A 13,842-nucleotide genomic window follows, 5' to 3' on the forward strand; every position below is an offset into this window, starting at 1 on the left:
TATTCTTTAATGGAATGGGAGCAGGAAAAGGGTTAATTTAAGGGCTTTAGAATTGTGTCTGAAACATGGTAATTGCTATGTGTTTGTTGTTATGTTTTACTATATTTAACATTATTGTGATCATTATTTTGGTCCCTTTGTGTAGTACCTAGCATAGGATTGAACACATGTCAGGCACATTCATCCAGTTTCCTGAGGCTCCTACTATGTGCTAGGCACTGTTTTAGGAGATGTTGAATATGTATAAAAATATTGTCCCTGCTTTCAAGCTGTTCACAATCTCATGGCAGAGATAGTTATTTAAAGAGTGTATAAATATACAAATGCATATTTAAATATACATATATACACATATATGTGTGTATGAATATATATGGAGATATATAAGGATAATAAAGTGTGGTTAATGCTATATTAAAAGTAAATACAGTATGATATGGGAGCAGAAAGAAAGGAGAAATTTACATTGAATGACTGCAATGTGCTTCTCATTTTTTTTTTTCAAGATTTTATTTATTTATTCATGAGAGAGAGAGAGAGAGAGGCAGAGACACTGGCAGAGGGAGAAGCAGGCTCCATGCAAAGGGAGCCTGACATGGGACTCGATCCTGGGTCTCCAGGATCAGGCCCTGGGCTGAAGGCAGTGCTAAAGCGCTGAGCCACCTGGGCTGCCCAATGTGCTTCTCATTTAATTCTCAGGCCAGCTCTGTGAGTTGGAGATTCTTAGTCACATATTACGGATGAGGAAGCTAATGTTCAGTGGCATTAAATAACTTGCGCATGGTCAATAGATAATAAGTACTTGCTGGGATTTAAACCTGAATCTGATCAATTGCAAAAACTGTTTTTACTATTCCTTTTTTTTTTTTTTTAAGATTTTATTTATTTATTTGAGAGAGAGAGAAAGAGAAAGAGAGAGAGGGAGAGAACATAAGCAGGTGGAGCAGCAGAGGGATAGGGAGAAGCAGGAGCCTTTTTGAGCAGGGAGCCTGATGTGGGGTTCGATCCCAGGACTCTGAGATCATAACCTGAACTGAAAGCAGATGCTTAACACCCAGGGACCCCTGTTTTTACTATTTCTGATGCTTACAAAAAGAATTTGTTGCTATTTCTCTGAAATTTGTAAGTCCTACAAAGCAAAAACTATGTTTTTGGCTGGAAGAACTTAAGATTCAGTAAACATTTTGAAAAATTCAACATCTGGAGTCCTGCTGTTCTGTTGCTCCCATTACCTGCTCTGGCAAGAAAAAACTTGATGACTGGGAAGGCTCTAGATATGGCCTCATCTTTGGGCAGGATGGGCTGTGTCCCATTTGACTTTATCCATTGTCTATCTTGTTAGGCTTCTGACTGGTACTTGTTAGGCTTCTGACTGGTACCTCTTCTCTAGGCAATGAGGCTCTTTTGTGTGGACAGGAACGTTGGGACCTGAATGAGGAGTTTATGCAGAGCCCTCTGAATGAGAAGTGTTCCTTTGATGAACTATGATCTCCTAGCAGCATATGCTTTCATCATTTGGCTTCAACTTTTCCACCTCCCCTTTGAGGTTCCATTGGATCTGCCAGTCACAAAGCAGCTTCCATTGAATCCAGCAGTCTGCTTCTGGTTACATTAGGTATAATCTCTACTGCCCTTTTGGCTTACCTGGGCTAGTGCTGTGGTTATTTTCCACAGAATATCTAAGCTGGGAGGGCCCTGAAAAACCCTGATAAACCGCTGCTCGTTTTACAGAACAAGTAAAAGGAGAGCGGAGACCCAATATAAAGGGAAGGTATTTACTCAGATTCCACTGATTGTGTAGCAGAGGTGAGACCATTACTCTAATGCCTTAAATCCAGGCCAGTTTTTCCCCCTACCAGATTCTGCTACTTCTTGTTTTCCCACTCACATAAGATCATAAACTCTTAGTAGGCAGAGATCATGCTTTTTCTATCTTTATATTCCTCAGAGAGCCCAAGTCAATTAGCTATACTCAGATTTGTTATTATCTGATTTTACATATAGAGAATGCATTGCCTAGTAGAAAGAGATAGATAGGCCTGGTTGGGGATCTTGGCTAGGAGTCAGTGGAGCTGGAATTCTAACTTGGATATTGAGTCCAAGTTGTGCTGTCTTTTTTTCTAGTAAACTGTAACTGGATTGGTATGCTTTTGACAGGGGAAAATGATCCAGACTGAGCCAAGCCCCAGAAGCAGTGAGTATTGGCTGCACTTGGAGAGAAGCAACTAGGCTGATGTGGCCAGAGCATAGGTTGGATTAAGTGAAAGGAGATGGGAGGAAGGCAGTGAGAAACATTGAGGGGAAAAAAGGTGAAAAAGGTTTGGAGCCAAAGAGGACAGCTCATTTTTATTAATTAATTAATTGATTAATTAATTAATCAATCATTTTTTCAGTTTCTAAGTCATTTCACTCATAATTTTGTGTTTCTTTCCTGAATCAATAAGTACTGTACAAAACAATGGAAAAGTGGCTATCATTTTCTCTCCCCTGCTCCCCCTGGGCCACTTAATTCAGGTATTCTCCAGATTTGATCCAGCAAATGAGATTGAGTGACGCTATAGGTAGCCCCTTGAATAAGACAGATCGCTTTAATGTGTACTTTTTATTTTTATTTTTTTAGATTAAAAATTTGTTTTATTTGACAGAGGGGAAGAGAGAGTACAGCAGGGGGAGTGGCAGGCAGAAGGAGAAGCAGTCTCCCTACTGATTCGGGAGCAGGGCTCAATCTCAGGACCCCGGGATCATGACCTGACCCGAAGGGAGACACACTTAACCAGCTGAGCCCCCTAGGCACCCCTAATATATGTTTTTTTAGAGAAAGCCTCCTGGAGTTGGGAGCCTTGCTGGGTGTGAAGGATGGTTAGGATTTGAATTTACAGGGATGGCATAGGATTTGTGGAGAAATGTGAATGCACACCTCTCTTCCTCTTTAAACAAAGTTGGAAAGCCAAGCACCTGTTTAATTTGCTTGGAGCATTGTCAAGGGAAGACGATTACTGGAGAGTGGAGATTGGGGCTAGAATTCTAGATTTAGAAAGCATAGAATTCTAGATTTGAGGATTTAATTTTGATTTCCATTAATATCACTATAGATATATTGTCTCTTCAAAGATGAGTTGTGGGAACCCTGGACAGCAACTGGGTATTTATTTTAGACTTTTCACTTTGGATGAACTTACTTACTATATGCAGCTCTGGCTACTCTTGAGTAGCCTCCAAGTTCCATGAGCTGTTGTAATTTCTCATTTTCCTGAGGTGAGCATTTGAAAAGCATTTGATGAGGTAGTGGTGAATGAGAATGATTTACTTAGCTAAGGAATGTCTCCATTTACATTTAGTGACATATGTAAATTTGGGGATTCTTAAACTCTCTCTGGAGATTTCTTCACAAATGACAAGATTTTTAATATATTCCCTTCCTACATTTTATACTCAAGTCCATAATCAGCCTAGTCTTCTGTTCTGATCCCTGCTCCACTCCTTGACTTGCCTGTGTGACCGTGGATAAGCCTCCTTCCTTTAGTTCCTTCATCCACAGTAACAATGGTGCTGAGCTGGATAACCTCTAAAAGCTATTTTGGTTCTGATATTTTAGGACTCTATATAGAATACAGATCAGCTTTTTCTTTGGCACTCTTCATATACACAGATCATAATGCATTAAAACATAATTATATCATAGTGACTCTACATATATTGGCTTTATTCAACACATGCACATGAAACATTGGTAATCATGCCACACTGGCTTTTTGAGTATTTTTGTTGTGTCCTGTCCTTTTTATGTCCTCTGCTGCCTTCGTATCTGTTTGTGCCTTCTGTCATCCTGCAGAGCAGGTCACAGACCCAGAGACACCACTGTGACACCACTGTGTTCTAGTAGTATCAGAAAAAGCCCCACACAACAAAAACCACTTTTTAAATTGAACCAGCTGCTTCAATTTAAACTAGCCTTCCTGGCAGCTACAGATTATCAATTTCTGCACAGGCAGCCTGCAGAGCCAGAAGGAGGAGACATGGCAATTTTGTCCTAACTTGATGGAAAAACCTCAAGCCTCACCTTTTCTATCAGTTGCAAGTGTGTAGTTTGCATTTCCACTCCTGCTTTACTGCTATATTAAAGATTTGTGGAAGGAGGTAAAAAATGCAAAAGAGAGAACCAAAAGGAACTATATTTGCAAATGTGGTTTAAGACAACTGCCTTTGGATATGTTTTTGCCTCATTTTTATTAGTTTGCTCCATAGTTTTGGATATGAATAATTCTTACAAGGCATTCCAAACATTTCATAGCACTTAAAGTTTAGAGCCTTTTCCCCCCACCTTATATAACACATATTTCTAAACAACCTAGAGATGATGCCTACTATGAGTACTTACTTTTTATTGAGTACTTATTGTGTGCCTGACACTGTGCTAAATCCTTTACATGTATTATTTCTCTTAACTCTTATATCAGCTATAAAAGTAATGTTACCACCTTTTGAAACAGCTGAAGACACTAAAACCCAAAGAGATTAAGTAAGGTACCCAAGATCACACAGTTAATATGTGATGGAGCTCTGATTGGAATCTAGTTAATAGGGCCTAGCCGGACAGCAATTTTTGTTAACTTCTGTGATTTACTGTCTGAGAGAGATGGGATTGTATGCGTCTTTACTTACAGATGAACAAGCTGACTAGAAGGGTTTAACTTGCCAGTAATCACATGGTAGATAAATGGTAGACATTGGACCTGAATTTTGATTATTTGATTTGGAACCTATGTCCCAGCTGGTTTTTATTTTAAACTGTCTTATTTTATGTATATATATTTTAGAGAGGAGAGGGGAGGGGCAAAGGGTGAAGGAGAGAAAATCTTAAGCAGGCTCCACACTCAGTGCTTGAGCCCAACTCAGGGCTTGATCTCACAACCTTGAGATCATGACCTGAACTGAAATCAAGAGTAGGATGCTTAAGTGACTGAGCCACACAGTCACCCCTTATTTTTATATCTTAATAAGATGAACCACTTCACATTCTTTTGGATTAGTCTCGGTATGGATTATAAATAAATTATAAAAAGGTCTTATTGGGGATGCAAAGAAAAATAAGATGTTAGGTCAGTTCTCAGAGAACTAATGGTTTTTTGTAAGGAAAAGACATGTCTAGAACTCTAGAGGTGCTCCCACTATTTAGTACTTGGAGGGAAAACCCATAAAGAGTTCAGACTAGATGTCCTTTATAGAGTTCAGGCTATGAGTCATTTAAAGGAGGGGAATGTAAGTGTGAGCTATGATTTAATAGGGGGAATTTTGTTGTTGTTTTGGGAAGGGTTGTTTAGTATATGATAATAAAAGATCCACAACCCTCTTAAGTGTGATTAGAAGAAAAATAAAACTTCCTTTTTAAAATTTTTTTTTTAATTCATTTATGATAGTCACACAGAGAGAGAGAGAGAGAGGCAGAGACAGGCAGAGGGAGAAGCAGGCTCCATGCACCGGGAGCCTGACGTGGAATTCGATTCCGGGTCTCCAGGATCGCACCCTGGGCCAAAGGCAGGCGCCAAACCGCTGCGCCACCCAGGGATCCCTAGAAGAAAAATAAAACTGGGGCGCCTGGGCGGCTCATTCGGTTAAGCAACTAACTCTTGGTTTTGGCTCGGGTCATGATCTTGCAGTTCTAGGATCCAGTCTCGCATCAGGCTCTGCATTCAGCATGGAATCTGCTTCAGATTTTCTCTCTCTATCCCTCCCCTACTTGCACATGCACACACACTCTTTCTCAAATTAATAAATAAATCTTTAAAAAAAAAAAGAAAACCACAGAATTCTATAACCAAGTTTTGTTTTTAGTAGGAACAGAGTTCTGAAATGTTTATATGAGTGAGGTTATTTAGCATATTTGTATTTTCTGTGCCTTGCTTACATAAATTTTTATTAAATGAATGAGTTTTGGGTCTGATTGTGAAGGTACAGGGGTACTGTGTCATTACTATGGCATAATGTGCTATAAAGGCTCAAAATGGAACCTTTAAAGGATATCTAGTCTAACTTCTTCTAACTGATGAAAGAACTAGGGCCTAGGAAGCAGAAGTGACTTCTAGAAAGTTGTAGAGGAGGCCTGGGATCCACTGCTCCTGGCAGCAATAATAATTTTCTATAATAATTGCCAATGTTTTCACAGAGATTTCGTGAACATAGGTAGAACACACAGAAAAAATGTTGTTAAAAATATTTTGAATCACTGATTTCTTTACAGGTAAAGTGAGGATATCGAGGTTTGAGTTTTTTCTTAGTTCTGTTGCTCTGTGTACCAAATTTAGATTACAAAGGTTCAATAGATTGAATCTAACTTTTGATCATAGTTTTCCCACAGTGCACATCTAGCAGAGTTTTTTTTTTCCCTCAAAGGCCTGGCTGGAAGTAGCCTTTATCTCTGATGTATAATTTACCTCTTCTTCCTGGTATTTGAGGCTTGTTGGTCTTGATAAATGCCTGTTTTCTATGCACAGCCTTCAGTTAACATGGGGAGCTCCTGGTGTGGAGCTGCTTAGGAGGTGGTGGGTGAGAGTGCATGTGAAGTGGTGAGGATGGGTTATAATGGCTTGTGCCCATAAGCAACTCATTAACTCACAGAGCTTGTCTAGCTTGAATGAATTTGTAAACTTCAGTGCCAGAAGGGGAAACTGATGTGAAAAGGATGCATTGGTATTGTTTCACTGCAGAAAGGAATAAAAGTCAAACAGGGTCCAGTAGTGGAGAAGAAATTAGAGTCCATCAGTTCCAGATTTGACTCTAAGGCTTAGTCATTTATAAGCTATGTGACTTCAGATGGGTTCCTTAGTCTGAAGCTCTGTTGTCCCATTTATGAAATGATGTTAGTAATACTAAGTACCTCACAGGGAGATTAAATTCTTCCTGAGATACCTGCATGGCTTGTTTTCCTCCTCTTTCAGGTCTTTTCTCAGCCTCTGTGAGGCTTCCCTAACTATCCTTATAACAGTTGTTATCCCTATCCTGTCACTCCCTGTTCCCTTACCCTGCTTTATTTTTCTGCCATACGGTCATAGTTTTTGCTATTTGTTAATCTTGTTGTTCCTCACTCATGATAATAACAAATTATATCAGTAATAGTAAGAGGTAGTTCTTCTATGTTGGGCACTATTCTAAGCACTCAACATAGGTGAATTAATTTAATCCATATAGAAATCCTGTTAGGTGGTAGTACTATTATCATCTCCATATTATGGATTAAAACATTGAGGCATGAGGACATGAAATGATTTTCAAAGAACACATAGCTGGTTAGCAGTGGAGTCATAATCTGAACCTGAGCTCTTTGGCTTCATTCCTTGCTTTTAACCATGATACTCTACGGCCTCATTAGAACATAAGCTTCCTGAGGACAAAGATGTTTGTCTGTTTGTTCAGTGCTATTTCCTTAGCACCTAGAGTGGTACTTAGTATATAGTAAGCAATGACTGTTTGTTAAATGAATAAATGAATGAATGTACTTTGATAATAGGTGAGAAAAAAGGTTAAATGGAGTTTATTTACCATTGCCCCTCTTTATTTTCTAGGGTCCTAACAATTACTCTAGTCCTGTGTTATTCAATATGGTAGCTAACAGCCACATTTCAGGTACTCAGTTGCCATATGTGGCTAATAGCTACTATATTGGATACTACGGATGTAGAACATTTCTGTTATTTTTTTATTTTTATAAATTTATTTTTTATTGGTGTTCAATTTGCCAACATATAGAATAACACCCAGTACTCATCCCGTCAAGTGCCCACCTCAGTGCCTGTCACCCAGTCACCCCCACCCCCCGCCCGAACATTTCTGTTATTGTAGAGAGTTGAGATTGGACAGTGATTCTCTAGTACCTCTTGGGTGCCCAGGATAGAGGGCAAAGAGAGTGAAGCCTGAGGTGGAGACAGTGATGAGAAAGGAGAAAGGGGCGAGGGATGGGCTCATGAAGTGCCTCAGGTGCCAAAATAAAGGTTGGCCTTTAGTTTTATGCAAGTGGCTTCTGAACTTGACCATCTATCAGAAATATCTGGGGGAAAAAAAAAGAAATATCTGGGGGGAAGCTTGTTTAGCATTCTGATTCTCAGGTGGTCTGAATTAGTAGTTTTGATATGGGACCTAAAACTCTGTGGGGGAGGGGATAAATAATTCAGAACATAAGCTTCACCATCTTAACTATTTCTGAGTGTGTAGTACAGTAGCGTTAACTATACATACAACACATCTCTAGTACTTTTCCTTTTGCACAACAGAAACTATACCCATTAAACAGCAGCTCCCTATCCTTCAAAGCTCCTGGCAACCATTCTACATTCTAAGAGTTTGACTACTGTAGATACTTCATATAAGTGGAATTATGCATTATCTGCTTTTTGTGTCTGGCTTATTTTACTTAGCATAATGTCCTCAAGGATTATCCATGTTGTAGCATATGACAGGATTTTCATCTTTTTAAAAACTTAATAATATATTGCATATATATGTATATACCACATTTTCCTTATCCAATCATTTGTCAGTGGACATTCAGATTGCTTCTCCCTCTTGGCTGTTGTGAATAATGCTGCACTGGAACATGGTTATGCAAATATCTCTGCAATATCCTGTTTTTAGTTCTTTTGGATCTAGACCTAGAAATGGAATTGCTCGATCTATTTTTAACTTTTTGAGGAACTTCCATACTGTTTTCCATAGCAGCTGTACCATTTTACATTCCCAAAAACAGTGCACAAGGGTTCCAGTTTCTCTGCATCTTTGCCAACTTCTGTTATTTTCTGTTGTTTTTTTTTTCTTTATTTTTTTTTTATAGTAGCCATTCTACCAGATGTGAGGTGGTATCTTACTGTGGTTTTGATTTGCAGTTCCCTGATAATTAGTGATGTTGAGCATCTTTTCATATGAATGTTGGCCATTTGTGTATCTTCTTTGGAGAAATGTCTGTTCAAGTTCTTTGCCAATTTTTAAATCAAACTATTTGTAAAACTGTTTTAAATAACTACCCTGGTTAATTCTGATGGAGGGTGGTAGTGAGTGGGCCAGAAGCTGTGATGGAGTGAGGGGGCTTGGCTCACTCAAGCTACATTATTCTCAATTGGATTATTCTTGGCATCACACATTGTCTCCAATTTGATTTTTTTGTTATGTCTATACCGTTAAGCCTCAAATTAGACAGGTGCTTCCCTGGGGAGTCTTTGCTATGTCCTGAAATTACCCTCTCTTACATTTCCTGAGCCTTTAGCTTCTAATACAGTCTCTTTCCTTTTCACCAGGCATGCTTTCTCTGTGTTGGTACTGTTGGGCAGGAATCTCTCCATTGCTCCTATCATCCCTCCTTTGTCCCCGCCCCCCCCCCCCCCCCCCCAGTTTCTTCAGCTTCATCACAGCAAAACTCTTCCTGATCCTGTGCCCAGGCCTGTAACCCAGGGCTTCCTGGGGCCTTTGCATCAAACAAGGATGGTTCTGCCTCCTTTTTTGAGCCTTTCCTGAGACAAAGGACTTGGCCTGATACTCAGAGTCTCAACTGTTTAGAATACACCAATTCCTGATTCAGTCTCTGGCCTCCCATCGCAAGGGCCCAGTGGTCTTTGAATTAAACAGTAAGCAGAGGAGATCTCTTGTGCTTCAGGTAAAAAACAAACAAACAAAAACAGCCTAACTGCCATTCTTCTGGATAGGGAGTCTGAAGCCTGAGGTCCAGTCCTGGATCTGCTACTGACTTACTGTTTAACTTTGAGGAAGTCACTTGGTCTCTCTTTTCTCTGTTGCAAAATGAAGGGCTTGAATTAAATGATCTTTGAGGTCCTGCCAAGCTCCAACATTCTTTGGTCCTTTTCCATTAATTAAACTGTATGCTACTGGTGTGCTTGGCCCTGTTTTGGGGAACTCTGTAGGTTAACAAGATAGCCTCTGCTTTCACAAAACTCATAGCCCAGGAGAGAAGCACACATGTGAACAACCAGGTCTAACTTGAAGCAAGTCTAGAATGCGACTTGTCACCAGATATGTTTGAACAGAACACAATCATTAGTTCTACCTGGAAGGATCTGTGAAGCTTCAAGTAGGAGAAGGTTTAAGCCTTTGGTCTTGTCTTCACTTCTCTTGTTCTTTCTTCCTTTTCCTCATCTCTGAGTCCCCAGGCCCATTCCCTTCTTAAATTTTGCCACAGTTTTCATGGTAAATCACATTACTCCTTTTTTAAAAAGCCGCAATTACAACAACCGAAAACACACACAGTCCTAGAAACCCTTTCCTCCCAAACTCTTGAAATAGTTATATAGGTAGGCAGCCCAGGTGGCGCAGCAGTTTAGCGCCGACCCCAGATCAAGTCCCATGTCAGGCTCTATGCATAGAGCCTGCTTCTCCCTCTGCCTGTGTCTCTGTCTCTCTGTCTCTCTCTCTCTCTCATGAATAAATAAATAAATAATTAAAAAAAAAGTTGTATAGGTATACAAGTTACATGTAAAGTTCCTTTAGCCTATCTTTTATTATTTGGAACTAAGAGTTCGAGTGGCTTCTCTCAGTTTGTCTGCCATCAGAATTTTAAGCTTTGAGTGTTTGGGTTTCATTTTTGCTACTACACTATGAGCTCCATAAGCACAAACAAAAGATCTTTTCTTTTTTTCGTCATCTATAGAGATTTACGTAACAAATAACCCAGAGTAGACAGTCATTAGATGTGGGCTTATTTTATTTTTATTTTTATTTATTTTTATTTATTTTTATTTATTTTATTTTTATTTTTTGTGTGTGGGCTTATTTTAAACGGAGTCACTTGGCTCTGATATGGATGTCATACTTGCTGTTTATGTTATTAAATGAAAATTTAAACATGTAATAGTCTTTTTGTCAATCTAATCCTTCTTCCTTGCCTCAACCATCTTCTTGACTCTAAGAAGGATAGTGAACATTATGATGTGAAGGGAAAGAACACTGGGTTTAGAGTGTAAGGAATCTACACTCTAAAGTAAGGGTAAACTCTAAAGTAAATTTGTAAGTAGAGGCTAATCCCAGTCTGATTCCCCAGTGAGTTGTTGAGTGATTGCAGAAATGCTTTGGAAAGTTAAAAAAAAAAAAAAAATTGATCTTTTAATTTATTTTAGCTTTTAGCATTTTAAATTTAACATTCACAAAGTAACTCTTAAGTGCTAAGATTGTGCTAGAGGAATAGAAATAAAAGTAAGATATGGCCTTTGCCCTCCAGGAGCTTCAAATGCTAATTTGGCAGGCAGATAAGAACACAAAGGAATAAAAGGAAGTGAACCATGGGGATGGGGAGGGAGAAGAGTTGGGCAAAATGCTTGACTGTGGGATTTGCCGGTAAATGGGGTTCAGGAACTTGGCTTGCCTTCTGAAGATTCCATCTGTGATGTCTTTTCTCAGAGTATAGCTGGGGTGAAGGATCTACTTCCTACATATGGTATGAAATTGGAGAGAGACTCAGTGTTCAGTCAGTTATTTTTGTATAACAACACTGTTGTATAGGAGAAAGAATAGGGAACTTGAGTTCACATCTCTGGTCTGTCACTGAAAGGGTATGCATCCTTGAGCATGTTACACAGTATTGCCAAAAGATTAGTTTTGTTAATAAAGATGAAAGAATAAATGTTTCATGCAATTATTCAGTTTAGTTTGATAAACATTTATGAGAGTCTACTCAGTGCTAACTGGATTCCAAGGCTGGAGAAGTGAAAGGCGAGTTTCTGAGGAACTCTTAATCTAGTGGGAAGAATTGTGTCATGTAAGACTGTGAAATAGAAGCCAAGTAAGAGCAGCCCTTGAGTTAAGTGCTATATAAACATGAAGGCATTCTACCACATGGATGACCATTCATAGGACTGCTTCCCATTAGAACAATAGTATCATAAGTAATGTCTGATCAGATCTCCTTTCTGTTTTTGGGATGGCTGTGTGTTTTTTAATCAACAACTGGTTCCTGAAAACTCAGGATTGTTACAATGAGTAAATGTAAAAACATCAGTCAGATCAACTGGAATCAGCATCTGACACATAGTAGGCAGTGACTAATGGAAGCTCTTATTATCCCTAATATGTGTGTCGCCTGAGTCACAGAACAAGGGGAATCTCTCAAATTAGCTGCCATGTTCTGGGCACTGTTCTAAGGCATTAGGAGTACAACAATGAACAAAACAGATGCGAATATTTACTGTCATGGAGCTTACATTTTTTGGGTGAAGACAAATAATTAACAAGATAAAAATTAAAATATTAAATGTGGTAGACAAGTGGGAAGGAGGAAAACTCAAAGAAGGGAAAACTATAGTGTTGGGGGTAAAGGTTTGAACTTTTAAATAAGGAGCCAAGGAAGGCCTCAGTTGAGAGGGTGACTTTTGATTAAGACTTGAAGAAGATGAGAGAATGAGTTGGAAGAAGAATATTCAAGGGGTGGGGAATAGCAAGTGCCAAGACTGAGAAGCCAGAGTTGGTATGTTTTAAGGAATGGCAGGAGGCCAGGGTGGCTGAAATGAAGTGATCAAAGTGGGGGAGAGTAATAGAAGAGGTTGAAAGGTTGTGATGGGAGCAGATCTTGTTGGGTCTTCTAGATCCTAGGAAAGACTCAGCTTTTCCATGGAGTAAGATGGGGAGTCATTGATGGGAAGAATTACATGATACAACTTTTTTATGTTTTCATAGATTCAGACTACTGTGTTGACAATAGATGGAAGACAGGATAGATCTCAAAGCAGGGAAACCAGTTAGGAGGCAGTTGCATCAATCCTGGTGAGAGATGTTAGTGGTTTAAATTAAGATGGTGGAAGTGGGAGTAGTGAGAATTGATTTTTAGGTAGAACTGAAAAAGATTTGCTATTGGGCTAGTTGTGAGATATAGCAATTGGACTGGTGAGATATAAGTAAAAGAGAAGTGAAGAGTGACTCCAAAATTTTGATCTTTGCAGTTGAAAGGATGGAGTTGGCATTAACTGAACTGGGAAAAGACTTCAGGAGAAACAAATTTCAGGGGAGAGGGTGAGTGAATATAAAAATATAGATGGTATTTGCATTCATGAGATTAGATGAAATGACCTTGGGAATGCATAGAGATGCAAAAGAGAAGAGGCCCAAGACTTGATCCTAGGCCACCACAAAGTTTAGATACTGAGAATAAACTGCCAGAATAATTGGAGGAGGGATCAACTCCACCAAAACTCAGTGAGTATTGTGTCTGGAAGCCAAGTGAAGAAAGTGTTTAAAAGTGGGAGAAAGTGATCAACTAGGTCATACTCTGCTGGAAGTAGCAAGGAAGATGGTAGTGGTCACTGGTGACTTTGATAAGCAGTTGTGGTGGTATGGTGGAAATGAAAATTCAATTGGTGTAGGTTCAAAAGAATGAAAGGAAAGTGAGAGAAAGCAAATAAAGATAGCTCTTTCTAGAAGCATTGTTCAGTGAAGGAAAGTAGAGAAATCGACTGGTAACTGGTGTGTTATATGGAATAAAGAAAGGGGTTTTGTTATTTTTTTAATTTGTTTTTTTAGACAAGACAAAAGGAGCGGATACTAATAGGAATAAACCTGAAGAAAGGGGAAAACCTGATAATGCAGGAGAAAAAGAAGAGAGATAACCAGTGTAACATCCTTTGTTTGGTGAGGGGATAGAATATGGTGCATCTGTGGAGGCTTGGATAGGAACTGGTACTTATGGTAATAGGGGAGAAGTTTAGAGTGTATGCGCACAGATGCAGTTTGGTAGGTAAATATGGTGGGAGCTTGTGAAAGTTCACTTTTGGGTGATTGATTTTATTTAGACAAATAAGCAAAATTACTAGGTGACAAAATAACTAGTGAGGTTAGGAGCATAGAAAGCATGAAATAGTC

At 39.1% G+C, this 13,842-nt stretch overlaps 1 protein-coding gene across 7 annotated transcripts in view; it reads left to right on the forward strand.

Annotated features, from left to right (window-relative positions):
- FAM168A (family with sequence similarity 168 member A) overlaps positions 1–13,842 on the forward strand; it is a 188,031-nt gene that overhangs the window by 87,217 nt on the left and 86,972 nt on the right. Inside the window, exon 2 of one of the 7 annotated variants that reach the window (XM_049098908.1) lies at positions 12,927–12,996. The exons of the other annotated variants lie outside the window; for them this stretch is intronic. The gene's annotated coding sequence lies outside the window, so the exon portion shown is untranslated. The remainder of the gene's footprint in view (positions 1–12,926; positions 12,997–13,842) is intronic. 7 annotated transcript variants of the gene reach the window in all.

This window comes from Canis lupus, chromosome 21 (assembly GCF_003254725.2).
Source record: "Canis lupus dingo isolate Sandy chromosome 21, ASM325472v2, whole genome shotgun sequence".
Lineage (NCBI taxonomy): Eukaryota > Metazoa > Chordata > Mammalia > Carnivora > Canidae > Canis > Canis lupus.